At 39.5% G+C, this 24,140-nt stretch overlaps 1 pseudogene; it reads left to right on the forward strand.

Annotated features, from left to right (window-relative positions):
- The first annotated feature begins 422 nt into the window (after positions 1–422).
- LOC133766353 (proteasome subunit beta type-5-like) lies at positions 423–24,140 on the forward strand (annotated as a pseudogene).

Below are 24,140 nucleotides of genomic sequence, written 5' to 3' on the forward strand. Positions count from 1 at the left end.
ATCTAGTTATTCAAGCATCTGGAATGATTCTTAATAATTTATGATTTCCATTTTTTGTATAAAATTCAGCACAATTCAGCCTAAAAAAGAGAAAAAAAAGAAGTTATACACAGAAAATGAATTATGCACCAAATTGTAAATATTCCATTTCTTTTGCTGATCTGAAACTCCCCAAAGAAATATGAACACTTGATTTAAAATTCAGCTGCAGTGACATTTCCTAGCTGGAAAGAATACTTGCACAAATTCACAAGAATTTGCAAAAAGATAACTTTTTTTGGTGGATACTAGTACATTCTAATGTGTTTTTAAAAACCATCCTGGGCTTATATTCCCCAAAATGAATAAAATATTTCTTAGTGGAAGCTTATTCTGTGGATAGACTTTTGCAATGTTTCAACAAGAAGGGAGTTTGCATTGCCATGGATAACCTCACGATAGCAGGGAGGCCTGTGGCAGCAGCTTCATACCCGGAGAGCAGTAAAAGTCATATAGGTGCTTACTACTAACTGTTAAAGACATCTTGGCCAAAATTGTGGTGTGTCACAACTGAGAACTATAAGCCCACTAAAATAAAAAAGGAAACTGGAAAACTCATCTGTTATGTGTTCAACTGGGTTTCTAAATACAAGAAGTCAAAGAGACTAAGCTCAGAGAAACACTGCTGACATATTACTAGTGACTATTTTTGTTTGTTTCTTTAAAACAGTCCTCAGCTATGGAAGGATTAGCTTCCACTCTTGACTGCAACGATATATGATGTGTGGGGAACCAAATATAGATAAACCAACTGTCCAAATACTTTGAACATAGGGAAGAATAAGCAGCAAGTGAAACTGAGCTGACATCCCTCTTTATTTTTATGTCACAACGTACAGATACACAAAGCACCCTAAATATCAGCACTGTACTGAATTGTTGATACGAATGATTTGATATTTTGCCCATCAGCAATAGATGCTTGGCTAATAACAGCTTACATTGATATTAAATTATTTAGCATTCATTCAGCAGATATTTATTAGCTATATATTTGATACATTATAGGTGTAGTATATGGCATTTTCTATGTGTAAACTGAAGATTGGAACTAGTTTTCTAGACTCTCGTATCATTAATCATAATTAGTTGTCACTCCAAAGGAAGTCTACAGATTCTTATGGTCAAATCACAGTGGCTTGTTAGAGTGGGTGTGCAGGGGTGGGTGTTTGGCCTGTGGTGTGCTGGCTGAGTCCAGAGTCTCACACTGGAGTGTCTGCATCCCACATATGGCTGTGACTCTGGCTTCACCTCTTCACTTCAGCTTCCTGCTAATGTAGATCATGTGGAGCAGCAGAAGGCGCGAATAGTTGGGCTCCTGCCACCTATCTGGGAGACTTGAATTCAGTTCTGAGCTCCATATCAGTACCTCCCAGTTCCAGCCACTACAAAAGTTTGGAGGTTGAATCAGTGAATGGAAACATCCTCTCCCAATCTCTCTCTCTCTCTCCCTTCCTCCCCCCTTCCCTCTCTCAAATTGGTAAATACATATTAAAGATGCATATTCTAAAGCTGTAATACAGAAGACACTATAGAATAATATCTGGGATAGGTACCTAATAATAAGTAATATTTAACAAGCACCCAAAATGACTTGCTTTTAGCAACTTCTTCCCTAAAGATGCCAGGACTCATGGGTTGATTGATTTATTTCAGTTATAGTATTACCTGATATAACCTTAAGTGCTGTTTTCATCTGGAACAGAAGCCTTGTCTGGCAGCACAAATTATAGGAAGACAGGACAGCAAACAGTGAGAGGCATCTCAGAGAAAGACGTCTGCGTCTGGAAGAAATATAAAGTTAGCCAGAGAGTGAAGACTACGAGAGAGAGTTCACTACAATGTAGACACAGACATGCGTGCCATAAGAGGTTGTGTCCTTCTCTGATTTGCATAAAATACCAATGTCGGCAAGTTTTATATTTTTATAACTGATTCACAAGGCAGATTTGTATCAGAATGTGACTGATGAAATTCACTTAAAATTCTCCTCTTCTTCTATTGCCTTTCCAAAGCTCTTCTTTTCTCCTTATCTGTGTAGTCCTGTCTCTAATGGATTACTAGTTCTCCAACAGCCCCTAGGAACACAAATATTGTAGTCTCTAATGGTAGTATAGGCACCTAGTGATCACCCACTGAGGGATGACACATCAGCTCTGTCATTGAACTCTCAGTCCCTCTAAAACAAGTCTGCACAGGCTGTTGCCTACCTATCTACCATGAAGACATACCCAGCTACCCAGCTCTTCAGATTTGTGGCCAAAATAGTCTTACACCTATACTGCTTACTTCAATTTGGACTGTTTTGAAACTTACTGCATCTCATCTGTAAGATTGGGCTGTGACAGGAATGAAAACTCTCATGTGACCTTTGTTTTCTATGCATTAACGTGTGTTCCTCAGTGCAGTCAAATCAAGTTTTTCCATATTATCCATTCACCCACGGTGAGATGGCATATTGAATGACCCTAAAGAATGAACTAATTAATTCTAACAGGGGAAATAAATCAATCCTTACCTTTTTTGTTTTTGTTATTATTTATAAGAAAATAATTGACCTCTTCTTCCAATTTTTGAATAGTTTAGTTGTGCTTGAAAACTTCAGAAAAGCAAAAGAGTGGTCAACCAAAATAAAACTTGCATGCAGATTTTCATCCTTTTCTGATTCTAATACTTTACATAATATGTCATTGTTAGATAACACAGAGTATTTATTACATGGCAAGATGGTATGCAACACATGCATGTGTACTTTCCAATGAAATGCTGGCATGATTGTTATTGACATTGTAACCAAATACCTATCATCACAGAAGTGCTGAAAGTACAAAGCCCTTTTTTGTCCCATGAAGTATATCTAACAATTATTTCTCTTTCTTTCCCTCTCTCCCTCTCCCTCTCCCTCTCCCTCTCCCTCTCTCTCTCTCTCTCTCTCTCTCTCTCTCTCTCTCACACACACACACACACACACACACACACACTCCTCTTCCTCTACCCTCTGGTCACCCTTCCTCTTTGGTCTTTGGTTTATCAATATATAAAGTAGTAAATGTGATGACTCCTCCATATATCTGCTTTTCAGATTTTATTCACCTCTGACCTATAATGGTCCAATTTAGCTCAAGTACTTTTATTTATGCTATTCCCTAGACCTATACATTTTGATCAAAGAAATGACACTCGCTGTTCAGTGCCTTCAGAGAGCACTTTGCAGGTACCATCCGTTCAGAAAAAGCAGTCACCCAATACATGAGATTGTGACAAGGTATAATGTAATGGTAGTTATGCGAACCTCCAATAAACCAGTGCTACTTCACAGATTACTTGGAGAGAAAGTCTCTTAGCGTGCTTGAAGAAGTATGAAATGAATTTCATTTCCTTCTCATTTGCCTTGCTTCTGAAAGGTTTCATGCAAGATATGTGACCAACTATTATAGTACTAATCCATCCATGACAGAGCTCAATTTTCTCTGAGAATTTACTTCTGAATGGGCTTCCGAAATACTTGAAAGCTCAAAATTAAAGTACACTGAACAGAGCAGCCACTGAGCTGTGGACAACTGTCAGTCAAGAAAACCAGTTGGAACAAAATGTAAATTAGATTTTATTTTATTTTATTTTATTTTTTTAACGCGATCTACAATGATGAGGTGGTAAAGTTTTATAGCCCATTTCCAAACAAGAACAATAAGAAGGGAAGTGGTGAGAACTGTTGTTGTGAGCTTTTCTCATTACTACAAATGAAAATGGGAGCTTGTGTTGTGGAAATTCTACAAGTGAAGTGCAAACACTGTGGTTTGTTGCATGCACCCTTTGTTCTGGTGGGTGAGGAAGTGGGATGAGGAAACTCTACGCCTGTCCCTTGAGATGATGTGTATAAAACAACTAACACTGCATGTGGCATTCAGGTGTTCAAGAAGTAGCAAGGGCAGCAAAGGAAGTTTTGTTTCATTGAAACAGTAGGACTTTAAAAAATTTAACATTTTTTGATTCCAGAAATTTGGGAAGTTAGGGATCCACTAAACAAAATTGGGAAAATGTGGCTGACATAATTTTTAATGTATGGGGAAAAGTTCCTAAGCTACTAAGACAAAAACTTCCAGTTAGTTCCTCCCATGTATTCAAGTCTAATTGAAGTATAATGAAGATAGAAAAAAGTCAGTAAATCTTGTTTCATTTAAAATTTGTATGTGTGATTGAAAGTCAGAGGGACACTGACAGAAAGAGACCTTCCATCTACTGACTGACTCTTCAAAGGCTTGCACCAGCCAAATCTGGGCTAGGACAAAGTCAGGAAGCTCAATCTTTGTTTCCCGCATGGATAATAGGAACCCAAGTACCTGAGGTTTCACCCGCTGTCTCTCAGAGTGATGTAGGCAGGCAGATAAGATAAAATTGACTGGGTTTGTGAGCTGGAAGACCACTCCTTCACCATGCCCCTGTGTGATCTCATTCCCCTACCTGACCCCACCTGTATGTCCATCTGCCCATCAGGCTATGTAACCACCCCCCTTTGGAAGTGAATAAAAGTTGGAACACGGTGGGCCCCTCCCTTTTTTGCCCTTGCTGCCCATACCTTCGGGGTGTGTGGCCTTTCCGGCACTAGCTCCCTGTTTTCCTGCCTGCATGCTTGCTGCATGTGGCTTGCTCCTGGCCTGCTCTCTGCTTGGTATGGACCCAACTTAATTTCTAGACTTTGCTTTCTCCCCTAAATAAAGCCTTCACCTTCCTATGCATCTCTCTCACTGGATAAGAAGCTTAAAAACTTAACATGTTGTCTGGTCTATCTGAGCCAGTATTTAGAATTCTCTGAATATGTGACAAGAACCCACGAGCTTATTGATATTGAAAAAATATTAATAAGAAAAACGGTATTAACAGTGTGCAATAGCAGGAAGCTATGGTCGAGAGAAGCTGGGACTTGATCATAGGCACTCTGACATGAGAGGATGGTCCCCAAGTGGCGACTTAAACACTGTGCCCAAAACCTACCCCTAAAGCCCATTTCTTGATCTGAAAATTCAACCTTCTAGTAACAATGTGGGGGAAGAAGGATAGAGATGAATGCTTTTAAGAAGTTCCCATTTTCTAATGTAAGCAACAAAGTCAGTATCAGGCAGCTATTGCAAATGGAAAATATGTTTTCACTGACACAACAGAGATTCAATGAACACATTCACGTGACAATAAACCCAAATAACCCAAATAGTACCTATCTGAATTAGATACTTCTTGAGTGTTTTTATATTTGTTCTTTTTGAGAGACTTGGGCCTAACATTTAAGTAGTGGAGATGTAAGTGACAACCAAGCACGTGTATTTCTAATAATAACTTTATAAGAAATAGCACTCATCATGTAAGAAGAGTTTATTCAAGGGAGTGTTGTATTAGTAACACAGAAATAGAGTAAACCTGAGTGTGATGATACCCAACAGGGGAATGAAATGAGGCTCAGTGTAAGATACCAGGGAGGGTTACCAGCACACTGCATTCTGCTACTTCTCCATGGTTCTGTTCTCTGTTTTGTTTATTTGCTTGCTTGTTTGTTTGTTTTGTATAAATAGGGAAATTTGTTTTCCTGGACCAAAAGCTCAAATAAGGAATAGAATGATTGTTCAGAATTTCACAAAGCTCTAATCATTCCCTTCATACAGGGTCTAATAGATGAGTACTCAAAATAGGTCAATGATTTTCCAGGTCAAGAACTTTCCCTCCTGGAAGATAGGAGTTGAACAGGAATACTGCAAAATTATCTCTCTATATATCTCTCCAAGATGACATTTTCTTGTATTTGCCTAAGACTCCAACTCAATCTTTGGAAGTTCTCTTTGTTCACTACTTGAACTAAAGATATGCCACAACAAATTCATCTGCATAGGTTTCTGTGTTCCCACCCAGGAACACAAACTAGAGAGATGGAAGTCTTACATAAGAAGAACCAAAAAAAAAAAAAAAAAAAAAAAAAGGAGGGATCTTGGGTCATGAATCACAGCAAGAAGTACCATTCACCAAACATCTGCATTAGACACTCACAAGAAGAAATTAACTTTTATTATATTAGCCTGTGATGCTTAGGCTTAACACAATTTTTCAATGTCTACCCTGAGTAATAGATCAGAAAAGCAAATATTATTCCTGCTTTGATTATGGATACCAACACTGAGACTTAGAAGATACCATACTTCTTTACTCCAATCTCATTTTCTTCTTTTTCTTATGGAAGTCCTCATACATTGGAACCAAATAGTAATAACAGATAAGAAGGGAGACCTACAACATGAAAATCTCAGTTAATGCTGTATGTACATCAAATTCATAACATTCTGGAAGGTGTACAGTGAAGTTATTACCATTTAGCAAGTAAGAAAATTGAGAAAGAGATGTAAAATAATTTGTCAAAGTCCAACCATTTAGGTAAGTGCTGGAATTGGAATTAAAACTCAGGCTACATATATCCACATCCACTTACACCTCCAGACAATAGGGGCTTTAGTCTTTGTAGTAGCTGGTCAACATAGTGAAAGGGCAGAAGGGGAAATACATCTAACCTGCACATCTGCTTCCTGATTATAATTTTATTTGACTTTTAATATTTGTATGTACTGATTGAAATATACCAGTGACTTTCCTGAGATCTGCCAATTTGCAGTAAGCAGAGAACTTTTTCAGACATGAGTGCAGGGGAATGCATGATTGATATGCAACATCAGTGGACTTACCTGCACCTTGTTTTGAGTTGTGGTGCAAAGATCTTAATTGCCATCATGTTAGTAACATTATAGAAGCAATCTCTCAGCTGCAATGTCTGAGAATGTATTCTTTTTTACTCCTTTCCATTGTAATGAGAGAGAATGGACCAAAGACAGGCTCTCATCCCACCAGGTCAAAAGAACCAGTGTTAGCAATACAACTCTTCAAAATAGGGAAAGAAAAAAGACAGGAAAATAGTAATAAATAAATATGTTTTGCTTCATTCATTTTTCCTGTATTCTCTCTTGAAACCACTGCAGCCAGTGGTCTTTGATGTCATTCTGTGCCTTTCCTTCACCCTTTCCTTTTTATCCACTTCTTTCTCCTTCCTCTCCTGTTAGTAAAATACTTTATCCTTGATCTAAGTAGCATTGTATTAAGAGTAAGATATTGAGAAATCAGAAACGTTGTCTTAGAATAACTATTGCCACCATCTTTATTTTTTGAATTTTTTAAAACTAATTTTGTACTACTCTTATTTTTTAAGATTTGCTTATTTATTTATTGAAAGAAAGAGTTATAGAGAGAGAAAGAGAAAGAGAAACAGAGACAAAGACACAGCGTGAGATCTCCTATCTACTGGTTCTCCCCCCTAAATGGCTACAGTGGCCAGTGCTAGGCCAGCCAGAGGGCAAGAGCAAGAAGCTTCATCTGGGTCTCCAGCGTTGGTGTCAGGGGCTCAAATAATTGGGTCATTTTTTGCTGTTTTCCTAGGCACATTAGCAGGGAGCTCAATCATAATGGAGTCATGGGAACTTGAACCAGAATCCACATAGAATGCTGACATCAAAGGTAGAAGCTTAACCCACTATGCTCTAACACTGGCCCCCAATATCTCTGTTGTTGAGAATGCCTCTTAAATTGCATGAGTCTCAATTTCTTCAGAGATAATTAAATCAGTGATAATTGATTCAGTCCAGTTACTCATTTAAAAACAAAAAGATTTATTTGTTTATTTGAAAGAGTTACACAGAGAGAAGGAGAGGCAGAGAGAGAGAGAGAAGTCTTCCATCTACTGGTTCACTCCCCAACTGGCCGCAACAGCCAGAGCTGCGCCGATCTGAAGCCAAGAGCCAGGAGCTTCTTTGGGTCTCCCATGCTGGTGCAGGGGCCCAAGAACTTGGGCCATTTTCTACTGCTTTCCCAGTCCATAGCAGAAAGCTGGATTGGAAGTGGAGCAGCCAGGTCTCGAACCAACGCCCATATGGGATTCCCAGCACAGCAGGCAGCAGCTTTACCTGCTATGCCACAGCACTGGATCCCAGATACTCTAAATTAAAACTATGAATAATGATTATAATATTAAAATACGTTGAATTTGGGTCTGGCATCGTGGCACAGCCAGTAAAGCTGCCATCTGAAACTCCAGCATCCCATCAGGGTACCAGTTCTTATACAGGTGGCCCCACTTCTGATTCAGCTCCCTGCTATGTGCTTGGGAAACCAGCGAAAATGGCCTAATTCCTTGGGCTCCTACATCCATGTGGGAGAACCAGAGGAAGCTATTGGCTCTGGACTGCAGACCAGAGACTGGCCCAGCTCCAACCATTGAGGCCATTTGGGGAGTGAACCAGCAAAAGGAAGCACTCACTCTCTCTTTCTCTCTCTCTCTCTCTCCCTCTCTTTCTGTAAACTCTTTCAAATAAATAAATGAATATTTTTTTAAAATGTTGAATTTATACACATTTAAGTTTTAGTTAAAAAAAAAACTGTTAACTTCCATTGACATCTCATACCAAACACTGTATGAGAACACATTACCATTCTTTCCTTCGCCTTGTGTATACCCAGTGCCCCATGTGGAATGCTTGTCTGTCTGTCTATCTACGTACCATTATCTAATCTATCAACAACCATCTGTCTATCACATTTTTGTAACTTACCTACTCTGTCTTTTCTTTATTTTGTCATTAGCTCTTTCCAGATCAATTAAAGAACTATGCCATATTACTTATCTCCAAGCTCACAGCACATATTTGTACTGCCTACTTGGCAATACATATTATTATGACATATATAACATTCTATTTTGATTTTGCATTGTTAGAAAATTTGAAAATGCATTTAAATTTTTGGAGATGTTAAAAATTTTATTTATGTTTGGTTGATACAAGCATATAATTAGGAACACCTTCTTATATCCACACAAGTATCTAGCAAAGAACTTTGAACATAATATCTGTCCCTAAAATGTCTAATTTTTAATAGTGGCAAAAATGATGCAGTGTTGACAATCCCATTACCCAGCAGGTGCTGTAGTTGGTTGATGTTTATGACCTTAATCAGGAGTCGTCTGTGTTTCTTTAAGAAGGATATTCAAAAAGACTAAGTGAGCTAAGTCAAAATCCTACTGATACTGATTATAATGTTCACCATTTGCACAGAATTTCCTGGAATTCCCTTAGTGTTTCCAGAGGTATCCAGACATTTTGTCTTCTTGGATGTAGATGACTGAGGACTGAGAAGATGAGGGAAACCAAGGAATTCTGACACAGATTTACCATCAATCGTCTGTTGCCCACTTAATTATGGTTTGGCTACCTGTTACCCTCTCATTTAGCCCCTGTAATTATGGCAGCGTAGAACAACATGGAATTCTGTACTGTCAGCTACAGGAAGTAAAAATTAAGCATGAATATTTTTCATCTGCCAAGTAAGTATTCTTATTCCATGGGCATAGTATTTTTTGTATTTAAAATGACAGATCCTGTCACAAAGGGTCTTAAAATTATATTGAAAAGATACCTGTATTACAGCAGAGGTTAAAAAACTCATTTATTTATAAGACTCTTAGGTCCTGGAGAGGTCTTCTGCCTCCTTCTCCCTGAAGACAGTTAATATCATTGAAAATAAAAAAGCTGTTATATTATAAGACAAGGTACAGTGGTATTAAAAACAAACACAGGCGGGATGGTGCCAGCAATGTACTCCAATGCTACTAAACTGTTGTCTCTAATTGGAAAAAAAAGGTGTAGGTGATAGTTTTTTGTTTTTCATGTTTCTGGTTTTGTTTCTTCCAGCTATTTTTGCACACAGATCCAATTCGTTAAGTTACACAAAATAAAGTAGGCAGCATTTCATGGAGTAGCCAATTTCAGGAAAAATAAAACCACCCAAGGAGTAGATGAAGGATGTGAACTGATCATGAAGCCAGCTGGAAGGACAGCATGTCTTACCTACACTACAGAGGCGCTTGCAACTTTCAAAAGGCAAGGAGCAATAAACCCAAAGAGCTGGTGAAAATGAAAGGGGAGAGTTATTCATTCCCCTGCAAACAGTGTGGCCTTTTATTGCCTTCATCCCTGAAGCTTTGGAGCTTAGTGAGGAACTCAGACACTGATCTGCACCTGTTGAGCACACAGTCCTTCAGTGTGATGCAGAAGCATTTTTGCCTCACCTCAGAATGCACTGGGGATTCCTCCACAGGATTCCATGGATCTTAGGCCTGAGCTACTAACTCACCAAGTGAGACCAATGGTAGCTAGTGCTGCCAAAGCAAAGACCGTGGACTAAATGGGTCTCAGAACTTGAGTGGGGCTAGAACCAACTCCCACAGAATCGTGAGTTTGTCAAGAGTCATGTGCAAACCCATTAGCAAACTCGTCCAGAGAAAAGAATGTCAAGCCGAAAAGCAATTCAGTGAGAAATGTTAGCATTCTGCCTGAGAATACAACTGGTAGGAGAACATAGTATGTCTAAGTCCTTAAGCAGCACAGAATTCCATTTAACTTTTCTTCCATAAGCCCGGGGAGAAACTGCTGGAGGGTGCTCTATAATTCCTCTGCTCCAGGGATTCTCGACCTCAAACCAAGTTTTCAGCTTCATTCATTCTGCTTGCTTATATCTGAAGTAAAGGTAAATTATATCAGGATTTTGATCAGACAAGACCACCTTGGATCAGTAGGTGTGTTCAGAAAGATTTTCACGCACTGCTATAGAATAGGTATTGCTCAAAGTGCTAGGGAGGGGCCGGCGGTGTGGCAAAGAGGGTGAAGCCACTGCCTGAAGTGCTGGCATCCCATATGGGCACAGGTTCTAGTCCCGGCTGCTCCACTTCCAATCCACCTTTCTGCTATGGCCTGGGAAAACAGTGGAAGATGGCCCTTTGGGCCCCTGCACCGCATGGGAGACCCAGAAGGGGCTCTTGGCTCCTGGCTTCGGATAGGCACAGCTCCGGCAGCTGTGAAGCAGCAGATAGAAGACCTCTCTTTCTGTCTCTCCCTCTCTATGTCTGTAACTCGTACCTCTCAAATAAATAAATAAATTTTTAAAAAGATTCTTCATAGAGAATCCACTGTCTATACTCTCAAAACGCCTAAAATGAAGAAAGAAAGGAATGACACACATTGAAGAGTCTACAAGCAATCAAGGTATGCAAGGGACTGCAAATGTTTATAAGAGGAGTGATACATTATTTTATTTAAAATATAATTTTTTGGTTTTGATCTCAATTATCTGAAGAAAAAGTGCTGGATTGTATTCTATTTCAATGCAAATCTAGTTATAAGCATACATTAATACATTTTTTTTCTAATTCTAAAAGAATATAATACAGGGAACCAGCATTCTGACGTAGCAGGTAAAGCCTGTGACTGTGGTGGGGGCATCCCATGTAGGTTGCATTTCATGTCCTGGCTGCTCAGCTTCAAATCCAGTTCCCATCTAATGTGCCTGGGAATATTGCAGAGGACCCGAGTGCTCTGGTGCCTGTGCCTACATGGGAGACCTGAACGAAGCTCCTGACTCCTGGCTTCAGCCTGACCCAGGCCTGGCCAATGCATCCATTTGGGGTGTAGACCAGCAGATGAAGGATCCTTTTTCTGTCCATTGCTCCCTCTTTCTGTAACTCTGCCTTTTGAACAAGTAAATGAATCTTAGGGAAAAAAAAAAAAAGAATGTGATTTAACCAAATTGTGTTCATTATTTAGGAATTTTTGGAGTTGGAGAACAATGCTTATTGATGCCATCATTCTGAAATGTTTTTGGTTTTTTTTGCAGTTTTCATGGTTTTATTTAAATATAAATAAAACTTACATGTGAACTGTCCATTCTGTTTCTTCACTGCACATCTTTGCACTGGGACTGATCAGTCTGCCACCAGAGCTACTCTTCCGTGATGGTTTTGCAGTTCACAGAGGAGTCTTAGGAGCAATCCCAACACATCAGAAGCACCACCAGCTGGTTGACATTATGAACTAGGAACTTCCAGAAGATATTAGGCTTTGTTTTCTTATTGCTCTCATAGCCAATGTTGGGCATCAAAATCTGTACCCCGAATCTTCTCCACACTCTGTTGTCAGTACCTCTGGGTTTCACCCATTAATGCTTAATCTTGTCACATCGGTCTGAGTAGTGCTGGATGGACTTCTGCGTCCTCTTTTTGAAAATCTTGGGCTGTACAAGGTATCGGAGGGAAGCCATGATGCAGAGTAGACAATTCTAAAGGCAGCATCAAGGAAAAGAAGGGCTGAAATGCATTCTTTTTCTTTTCTTTTTTTTTAATATTTTATTTATTTTGAAGTCAGAGTTACACAGAGGGAGAAGGAGAGGCAGGAGAGAGAGGTCTTCCATCAGCTGATTCACTCTGCAATTGGCCTCAACAGCCGGAGCTGCACCGATCCTAAGCCAGGAGCCAGGAGCTTCTCTGAGGTCTCCCACGCATGTGCTGGGGTCCAAAGAATTTACCCGCTACACCAAAGTACTGGCCCCTGAAGTGTATTCTTTCAACTGTGGAAATAATTCCTCAAAAAGAAGTGCTAAAGAAGTTGTCATTAAAAAGGGATAAAATGTTTATTTTCAGAGATCTGGGATGATAAGTCATACAAGGCCAGACTGTTCACAATTCATTAGGTCACATTTGGAACAGGAAGATAGAGCTGATATAGGGTTTGTGGTTTCAGTCATGATAAAGCTATTTCTAAAAGTTCTCCTTCATTATCCGTGTTGGCCATTAAGAAGGATTTCTTAAGGTCATACATGGACATTTACACATCACCTAATATCTAGATTACTGGTAAAAAACTTTGTGAACAATCCTGTGACAATTATTAACACACGAAATTGTAGAAGATGTCTATTTTCTTCTCTCAAAATGGCTGCTAGTGAGTGACATAATCTTAATACAACCAGGTTTCTTCTTCCTTCATAGTTCGATACTATCACCAATGTTTTTTTTCACACATTTGAGTGTGAATGAGATCAGATTTCTTTTTTTATCTTCTATTTAATAAATATAAATTTACAAAGTACAGCTTATGAATTATAATGGCTTCCCCCCATAACTTCCCTCCCACCTGCACCCATCCCATCTCCTGCTCCCTCTCCCATTCCATTCGCATCAAGATTCATTTTCAATTATCTTTATATACAGAAGATCAATTTAGTATAAATTAAGTAAAGATTTCAAGAGTTTGCCTCCACACAGAAACACAAAGTGTGAAATATTGTTTGAGTACTAGTTATAGTGTTAATTCACATTGTACAACACATTAAGGACAGAGATCCTACATGGGGAGTAAGTGCACAGTGACTCCTGTTGTTGACTTAGCAAATTGACACTCTTGTTTATGGCGTCAGTAATCACCCTAGGCTCGTGTCATGAGTTTCCAAGGCTATGGAAGCCTTTTGAGTTCACGGACTCAGATCTTATTTAAACGAGGTCATAGTCAAAGTGGAAGTTCTCTCCTCCCTTCAGAGAAAGGTACCTCCTTCATTGATGGCCCGTTCTTTCCACTGGGGTCTCACTCACAGAGATCTTACATATACGTTTCTTTTATTATTGTTTTTTTTTTTTTTTTTCCCCCAGAGTGTCTTGGCTTTCCATGCCTGAAATACTCTCATGGGCTCTTCAGCCAGATCCAAATGCCTTAAGGGACGATTCTGAGGCCAGAGTGCTGTTTAGGACATCTCCCATTCTATGAGTCTGCTATGTATCCAGCTTCCCTTGTTGGATCGTTCTCTCATTCTTAATTCTATCAGATAGTATTAGCAGACACTAGTCTTGTTTATGTGATCTCTTTGACTCTTAGACCTATCATTATGATCAATTGTGAACTGAAATTGGTCACTTGGACTAGTGATATGGCATTGGTACATGCCACCTTGATGGGATTGAATTGGAATCCCAAGCACGTTTCTAACTCTACCGTTTGGGGCAACTCAGATTGAGCATGTCCCAAACTGTATATCTCCTCCCTCTCTAATTCCCACTCTTATATTTAACAGGGATCACTTTTCAGTTAAAATTTAAACACCTAAGAATAATTGTGTGTTAATTACAGAGTTCAACCAATAGTATTAAGTAGGACAAAAAATACTAAAAGGGATAAAGTATTAGTTGTTCATCAACAGTCAGAACAAGAGCTGGTCAAGTCACTGTTTCTCATAGTGTCCATTTCACTTCAACAGGTTTCCTTTTTTGGTGCTCGGTCAGTTGTCAGCGATCAGGGAGAACATATGGTACTTGTCCTTTTGGGACTGGCTTATTTCACTCAGCATGTTGTGTTCCAGATTCCTCCATTTTGTTGCAAATGACCGGATTTCATTGTTTTTGACTGCTGTATAGTATTCTATAGAGTACATGTCCCATAAATTCTTTATCTAGTCTACTGTTGATGGGCATGTAGGTTGATTCCAGGTCTTAGCTATTGTGAATTGAGCTGCAATAAACATTAATGTGCAGACAGCTTTTTTGTTTGCCAATTTAATTTCCTTTGGGTAAATTCCAAGGAGTGGGATGGCTGGGTTGTATGGTAGGGTTATATTCAGGTTTCTGAGGAATCTCCAGACTGACTTCCATAGTGGCTTAACCAGTTTGCATTCCCACCAACAGTGGGTTAGTGTCCCTTTTTCCCCACATCCTCGCCAGCATCTGTTGTTGGTAGATTTCTGTATATGAGCCATTCTAACCGGGATGAGGTGAAACCTCACTGTGGTTTTGATTTCAATTTCCCTGATTGCTAGTGATCTTGAACATTTTTTCATGTGTCTGTTGGCCATTTGGATTTCCTCTTTTGAAAAATGTTTATTGAGGTCCTTGGCCCATCTCTTACGTGGGTTGCTTGTTTTGATGTTGTGAAGTTTCTTTATCTCTTTGTAGATTCTGGTAATCAACCCTTTATCTGTCACATAGTTTGAAAATATTTTTTCCCATTCTGTTGGTTGACTCTTCACTTTCCTTACTGATTCTTTTGCCGTACAAAAACTTCTCAACACCCTCAACATCATGAAGATGAAAACTCAACATCATGAAGATGAAAACTCTAAGCAAATTGGGTATAGAAGGAACATTCCTCAATACAATCAAAGCAATTTATGAAAAACCCACAGCCAGCATCCTATTGAATTGGGAAAAGTTGGAAGCATTTCCACTGAGATCTGGTACCCGACAGGGATGCCCACTCTCACCACTGCTCTTCAATATAGTTCTGGAAGTTTTAGCCAGAGCCATTAGGCAAGAAAAAGAAATTAAAGGGATACATATTGGGAAGGAAGAAGTCAAACTATCCCTCTTTGAAGATGATATGATTCTGTACTTAGGGGACCCAAAGAACTCTACTAAGAGACCATTGGAACTCAGAAGAGTTTGGAAAAGTAGCAGGATATAAAATCAACGTACAAAAATCAACAGCCTTTGTATATAAAGGCAATGCCATGGCTGAGAAAGAACTTCTAAGATCAATCCCATTCATAATAGCCACAAAAACAATCAAATACCTTGGCAAAAACTTAACCAAGGATGTTAAAGATCTCTACGATGAGAATTACAAAATCTTAAAGAAAGAAATCGAAGAGGATACCAAAAACTGGAAAAATCTTCCATGCTCATAGATTGGAAGAATCAACATCATCAAAATTTCCATTGTCCCAAAAGCAATTTATACATTCAATGCGATACCAATCAAAATACCAATGACATTTTTCTCAGATCTGGAAAAAATGATGCTGAAATTCATATGGAGATACAGGAGACCTCGAATAGCTAAAGCAATCTTGTACAACAAAAACAAAGCCGCTGGAGGCATCACAATACCAGATTTCAGGACATATTACAGGGCAGTTGTTATCAAAACAGCGTGGTACTGGTACAGAAACAGATGGATAGACCAATGGAACAGAATAAAAATCCCAGAAATCAATCCAAACATCTACAGCCAACTTATATTTGATCAAGGATCTAAAACCAATTCCTGGAACAAGGACAGTCTATTCAACAAATGGTGCTGGGAAAACTGGATTTCCACATGCAGAAGCATGAAGGAAGACCCCTACCTTACACCTTACACAAAAATCCACTCAACATGGACTAAAGATCTAAATCTACGACCCGACACCATCAAATTATTAGAGAACATTGGAGAAACCCTGCAAGATATAGGCACCCGCAAAGACTTCTTGGAAAGGACCCTGGAAGCACAAGCAGTCAAAGCCAAAATTAACAATTGGGATTGCATCAAATTGAGAAGTTTCTGAGATCAGATTTCTAATTGGAAGTTTCACTAGTAAGAATTCCAGTTTCCTATTCAGTTTGCGCAGATCTCAGATTTTTGTGTAATCTCCCGTTATGACCGTAATATCATGCAAATCACATATTTTGTTGCTTCTAAGATTTTGTCTGCCAGAGCTGTGGTGTGGCAGATAAAGCCGCTGCCTGCAGCACAAGCATCCCATATGGGCACTGGTTCGAGTTCTGGCTGCTCTACTTCTGATTCAGCTCTCTGCTATGGCCTGGGAAAAGCAGTGGAATATGGTGCAAGAATTTGGGCCCCTGCACTGCATGGGAGACCCTGAAGAAGCTCCTGGCTCCTGGTCTCAGATCAGCTCAGCTCTGGCTATTAATGGCCATTTGCAGAGGGAAAACCACTTTATCTCTCTCTTTTTCTCTCTCTCTTACTCTCTCTCTCTTTCTCTCTCTCTCTCTCTCTTTCAGCCTCTGCCTCTCTATAACCTTGCCTTTCAAGTAAATAAACAAATCTTTAAAAAAAAAAAAAAAAGGTCTTACATCTAGACACATGTTGGCCAGCATGTTGGAGAGCCCACAACTGTGAACCAGTGTGGGTATTTCAGACTCGTGGGGTCATACAGATCTGCTGGATCTGGGTCCGGGGAGTCCTAGTGATGAATTGAGCCTGACCCTGCCAAGGTAGAGAATCCCCGAGGAGCCACAAATCAGAATGCTTCATGGAACCACCACCCGACCCTGGCCTTCAAGTTTCACCGTAGCATAATTGTTGCAGCTGAATCCCTGATGACAGCAGGTGCTTACATTACCTCCCATACAGTGAAGAAGGGATAAATATCAGCACATACCTGCTGGGCATCATGGCATTGGGTGCAGTGGATTGTAACTTCTGGGAGTGACTGTTGGCTCAGCAATGTCAAAATAAGGAAGATGTCTCAGTAGCAGCTGCCTCCAAGCTGCTTGCCAACATGGTATATCAAAGGTATGGGGCTGTCCATGGTCACCATGATCTGTGTCGGGGATAACAGATGCCCAGGCCTCTAATACATGCGCAATGAAGGAAACTGGATCTTGGGAGCCACCTTCTCAGTAGGGTTTGGCTCTGTGTATGTCTATGGGATCAAGGATGGGGGATAGTTTTATGATCTAGAAGTCTGGCCCACCAAACCATGTACCAAGTTACCTACAGAAATGCCTACTCAGGAGGTGCTGTCAGCCTCTACCATGTGCCTGAAGATGGCTGGATCCATGTCACCAGTGACAACGGAGCTGAACCATACGGCAAGTATAGTGGATCCAACCCCTTAAGGCAGGTATAGCTGGGTAGTTACATTTCTTCGGGTGACTATCACTGGTACTATGAATACAGTGTCCCTTCCTATAGAGGAAGTGTCCACAATTGTATCAATGCCTTTTGAAAGTTCTGGAACATTGATCTCTGTATGTTATCAGTTAGTGCGTTGCTGAAGAAGTTAACTATTTGTTTTATTTTCTTGGGCATTAACATTACACTAACCACTTGCTAAGGAAAAAGAAAGAAAAGAATAGCCGGCCCTGCGGCTCACTAGGCTAATCCTCCGCCTTGCGGCGCCGGCACACCGGGTTCTAGTCCCGGTCGGGGCACCGATCCTGTCCCGGTTGCCCCTCTTCCAGGCCAGCTCTCTGCTGTGGCCAGGGAGTGCAGTGGAGGATGGCCCAAGTACTTGGGCCCTGCACCCCATGGGAGACCAGGAGACCTGGCTCCTGCCATCGGAACAGCGCGGTGCACCAGCCGCAGCACGCCTCCCGCAGCGGCCATTGGAGGGTGAACCAGCAGCAGAAAGGAAGACCTTTCTCTCTGTCTCTCTCTCACTGTCCACTCTGCCTGTCAAAAAAAAAAAAAAAAAAAAGAAAGAAAGAAAAGATTTTACCTCTTGTGGCAGACAATATTTTTATTTTACCCAATCACTCTACAGAGGAATTGCTGAGATTTTTTATTTACACCTCTAGAGGCTGTACTTCGGTAATGGGGCCAAAAATGGTGCTAGAGATGTCTTTGGAAGCAGGAAGTAATCAGTCTTGTGGGGAGAAAGGGGTTCAGGGCTGGTATGTACATGGCATGGCATGGCATGGCTTCATGCACAATGGGTTTGCTTAACTTTTCAGTGCATTCCAGTGACCACAATATGGACTCTTTGTGACATGGAAGGCACTCTGTTAGATGCCATGTTGGGATTAAGGCTCAAACAAGAAGAAAACCTGATTCTTATCAATCAGTTTTGTCCAGTGAATTGAGAAATAGCCAGACTTTAAAACAACCAGTAACAAACCTCTCTCAAATGCATAGGGAATTATGATTTGTACCCAAAGTTATAAAAAAAATTATGGTTGGAGGCCGAGGGAGATAAAAATTCCAAAGGTGATAATTTTATCAGACAGTGAAAAATATTAGGTAAATTCACTTCCTATAGTGGAAGCTAACCTATAGTTAAAAGGGGAAGTATAGAGGCTATAGGCAATAATTGGGATGCTTAGCCTAAATGGTCCCAGAATTCTGAATGTTTTGAAATATCCTAAAAATGTGTTAATTTTTATTCCACTATTTGGTGACCCAAATAAGTAGCATCATCCATGACTGACTTGATTATACAAATACTCTGTGTATTCAGATTAATTGCTTTGTGAGTTTTGTTTCCTGGGGATGCATATTTCTGTTTTTAATAGTCTATATCTAAGCTATCCCAGGGATGCTATATTGTGTCAAAACCACTGAGTAGAATGGTTTATTGCTCTCCAAGAGACACTCCCCTCAGGTTTAGCTATTCTTTCTCACTGAATCTAAATATATAAAAGTGTCTTTAACATTTAATATGTGCTAAGGGTGAGCCACAGTTCAATCAAGCAAATGGTCAGAGATCAATTTGACTCAGAGTTCAGATGCTTGGATAACAAAGCTGGCAATTGCATAGTCTCTCCCTCCCTCTTCCTCTTGCTCTCTTTTTAAACTTCCTTTAGAGAACAAATGAGATAAATTGCTATCTGACCCATTGCTTGGGGATAAACATTAAATGGTTTATCTGGGCAACCCAATCACCTCCAGCCAGAGTGCAGAATTGGCCTAAATAATGAAGGTGTGTGTCATTCATCTCTTTGTCTGGCTGCTGGTAACCTTGACAGGAATGAGTGGCGACGTGCTGATTTGTATACACTCAATAATTCAAGGTGTTTGCTTATCTTTCCTTGTCAGATGCCGCTCATCCCCAAGTCCATGTCGCCATCTAATTAGCCATTTTTTTCCTTTGCTTTTTCACATAAAGCTTTCTTATTCCATGAATTTAATTTACAACATCATGCTTTTATCAAATGTCACACTTATTTCATCGGTTAATGTGTTTATTAGTTTTTTATTCTTATCCTTGATATGTCCTCCCTCCCATTTCTGATTCTCCCTCCATGAAATAATTGGTTTGAGTTTTCTTTTTAAAAATATAAATCAAGCATTTATACTGAAAACATTATTCCTCAGCTATGTTTATTGAAATCAGATGATATCTGGTTTTGCCTCTGAATACTTTCTGTGTCATATTCTCATCAACTTTTCTGGGATTTTGCTCTCCTAATAGAACCTAGTATTTTCTCCTCTGTTCGAGTTCTTGCAAATGTGAATACTAGAGCTTCATATCAGTGTTTCTGATCCTCTTTCTGAGCCATCAGAAATTCTTGGGTTTGTCTCCACACAGTGACTCTTCTTAACCAATAAAATACAAGCAGAAACAGTAGAAATATTTAAATATTTTTCTCCTGAGCAATTCTCTTTCCTGCCTCAATCACCATGAGACAGTGCAAATTGGAGCTGTTACATGAAGAGTAACTGCTCAGGAGAGAATAAGTGTTGTGGGAAACATTGGTAAGTGAAAAATTAACTATTCCATTAAGCTGAAGAAATTTAGGGGTTGTCTCTTTTATGGCATACCTTAGCAACACCTTGTTAGTATGCTCTCTTTGCAATGATTCTGAAAAAGTATTTATTTAGTAGCATTCTATCAGTTCTAAGTGCTGTGTGCCCAACATGAGGTGGTACCACAGAGAAGTATAATCATATGTGAGGTTTTAATCTCAGTAGAGAGACAAGACTAACAGATACAAAAGAACTGGACAGAAAACCAGGTGAGTGCGTGACTAAACAATTCATTGCAGCATATGGTTTCCAAGTACTATAGGAATGGAAAAAAATATAAGGTTTCCAAAGAAAAATGCACCAGCAGAGTATAGGAAAGAAGGCATTCTAGGGGCTGGAAAAGGTAAAAGCTAAAAGCAAGTAAGACAACAGATGAGCTAATATGAAGGAGTAGAAGGGTGAGAAATGATGTTAGGTGAAAGACCGGCTCCTTGCACTAGGTAAAGGCATCTCCTAAAATCTTCATTGTTCTCAATTTCTTTCTAATGAACACCCTTTTTCTAGAAATGAGCTGTGAAGAATTAAAGACCAAGGAATAAGTTTTTGTCACCTCACCATCAGCATCAGTAATACCTCAGTTATAAAATGCTTCTGTTCCTATAGAGCCAAATATGCTGTGGCCTGAATTCAGAAGGTCCTAGATATCTTGCAAATACAAAAAAAAAAAAAAAAAAAAAAAAAAAACAACAACAACAACAACAAAACAAAACCTCACTAAGGCCGCCACACAAACTGCCCACTGGGCCTGCCTTCTGCCTCCTGGGAATTTAGTCTATCTAGAAAACATGCATGCCATTGACAGGCTAACTACAGACATTCATGACATCAACTATGAATTATTTTTTAACACTCAGTGATCATAACAAACCCACCACTTGCACCCCAGACCCCTGTCTTCCCAAGGATCTCTCCTGAGCGGAGGATCAGCTGTAACCCCTCCTTTGCTTGGATTCTTTCCTTTTGAAATCTAACACTGCTTTCTCTAGAATCCCATGACCTTTTGGACAACAGTTGGCAATGTTAAATAAGACAAATCACATACCCCAAATCTAGCAGAGTTATAGCTTTGAGACCCTTGAATGACTTGGAAAATTTATTTTCTTCAAAACTAAAGAAATGGCTCTAGCAATGAGCTTCCTTTCTCATTTGCATGGCATAACAGAGAGGATAGTTGCATGTACAACAATTTGGACCAGCTAATTCAAAGGAAAACAAAATGAAAAATCAGAAGAATTTCAGTACAGAAACTTCACAAATGGGCAATTGGAGTAACAGGTGTATCACCTTATCTTTTCCATCTACATTTTTAAAGAAAAATAGCCAGATTTGATTTTGGCCTCTTATCTGTCCTGGTCAAATCCTATGTTGTTCACATCTTGCAGGGGACATTAATGTTTTGTAAGGAAATTCACTTCCTCATTTAGAAATAGCCCCATAATGAACTTTAAAAAATATCCTGGGAGGGCCGATGCTGTGGCTCATTTGTTTAATGCTCCGCCTGCTGCACTGGCATCCCATATGGGCAGCGGGTTCTAGTCCAGGTTGCTCCTCTTCCAGTTCAGCTCTCTGTTGTGGCCCGGGAAGGCAGTGGAGGATGGCCCAAGTGCTTGGGTTCCTGCACCCGCATGGGAGACCAGGAGGAAGCGCCTGGCTCCTGGCTTCATGTTGGTGTAGCTCTGGCCGTAGCGGCCATTTGGGGGGTGAACCAACGGAAGGAAGACCTTTCTCTCTCTCACTGTCTAACTCTATCTGTCAAAATAAATAAATAAAAAATATCCTGGGAATGTGGTTGGGGGCTACAAGTGTATTGAAAGTACCTTGTTATTTCTTCATTAATCTCTCCTGAGGGCCACAATGACTTAATTCTATGGTCCAACCAAGAGAAGATATTTGTTCCTCACTGTCTCTATTTTATTTTTCACCCTAATTACTCCTGATCACCACCTACATACATCCTGCACATGTGTCAAAACTCACATATATTAGCAGGAAAAGAAGCCATCCCTAGCCTCTGTCAAGACATCTTTAATTGGAGTGATGTTTTTGTATGTCCAGCATTCAATTCCTCAAAATTCATTCAAAGGACTGACTTTGTTTTACAAGATGCTTTTGATCAGCTGGCCACAGGCCTGCTGTTTGATCCAAGCCAGTGACCCAAGTCTCAAGTGCTCCATCTATTAGACCTGCATAATCATCCAGCTAAGTTGTGCATTGTCCATTTTAATTAAGGGTGTGCTACACCCATTAGAGAAAGTTTATGAACCAGAGACTGAACTTATCTGTGCATGTACCAATCTCACAAATGGAGCTTTAGCACCTCCAAAAGAGTAAGAATAATAATAAAAATAACAATAATAATAATGAGGGCTGTGTCTCCTTGAATACCAACCTCCTGCTAAGTGCCCTTTCTCTGTTTGAATTTCTTGCTAATTCAATGCCATTAAAATAGATTCTCTTAAAGACTGTTCTGTCAAACACAAAAAAGAGAGATATATAGACTGTGGGATTTAATTATCACTGCTCTATATCTCCAAATGTGAGTTTTTCTGAGTAATAATTGCTCAAGTTTGTCTTCAAAAGGCATTTTAATAGTGCTAATACTAGTAAATATTGCTCATTTTGATACTGATGTGCTGTTTTAATGGTTCCCATGGTTTCTAAAAGTCATTTCTTATCGTTTTACTGTAGAAAGAATCTTACTTTAATTATGTCATAATTGTTTGGAAGCCATCGAATCTTAATTAATGCCAATGGCTTCAAGGCACAAACCAAATGTAGTTTATATTCATGTTTGTTTCTTCATTTCTTCCTGCCCAAGAACAGGCCCCCCATGAGCTTTTTCCAAGAGCAGCCTTGGATGTTTTAAGAAGTCTGGTGATGTCATTCCTTTATTTTTCTAAGTCAGATTTTCTCAGCTTCACCTGAGATTTTAAAGGTTAATATGGAATCGACATTCAATCTTCACAGGGAAATCTTTATCTTGAGAATACAGTTGTTCACTTTCCTATGAAAGCCAAAATCTCTCATTGCTCCTTAGGGTGAACAGGATGAGCTCCAAATGTATTCCCTTGGAATTCCATGACTGCCTCCACCCTGCTGCACTTCCTCCTCCTAAAAAGCACCTACAGTTAAAACATCACCACCATCACCACCTTGCTCTATCAATTCTTTTTTTTTTTTTTAATCAATACATTTGCCCACTGACTTTCCTCCACATTGGCCCTACATTTGCCCACTGACTTTCCTCCACAATGGCCCTACCTCATCCCATTTCAATCTCACAATGTTTCTTGCCATGTCAAACCAAAGCATAGGTGATTACTGCATCCCATTTAGCTCCAAGAGTCAAAGATTGACTTCATTTGTTACCATGGCTCTTTTTTCTCTTAAAATTACTTCCAAAAAAGACCTTCTCTTAAGAGCCTTTAGATTTTTCATATTGTAGTCATAAGAATTTGTCTGAAACAGATAATCCTTAAATATTGATTTAGTGATTGCCTATGAACTTTCACTTTAGGACCTAGCAGTATCTCGAAAGGTATAACCAGAAAACACATCAGTGTGTGAAACCAAAGAAACAGCATAACAGTTCATTCTCTTGGAACCAGAGAGCTAGAAGTGACTTAAAGAGTTTATATTGATTGTCATTGATTAGAAAAGCCCAAATTAGTGATGCTCCAAATCCTGAAACATGTTGATCACCAGCACAATGCGACAAATGGAAAATTTCACACAATTAAACTATTTAATGCATAAAATCAATAACATATTATATGAAATTTCCTTGAGGTAATGTGTATAAGGTGTACATTGAACATAAAAAAAATTATGTTCAGATTTTACTTGAGTGGTGAACAAGTTCTAGAATTAGGCAGTATTACAGATGAAGATGATTCGGAATGCCCCACCCACAAAGAGGTTATGTCTGCAGCCAGAGAAAATGAAGAGACATAG

This window comes from Lepus europaeus, chromosome 9, assembly GCF_033115175.1.
Source record: "Lepus europaeus isolate LE1 chromosome 9, mLepTim1.pri, whole genome shotgun sequence".
NCBI classification, from domain to species: Eukaryota; Metazoa; Chordata; class Mammalia; order Lagomorpha; family Leporidae; genus Lepus; species Lepus europaeus.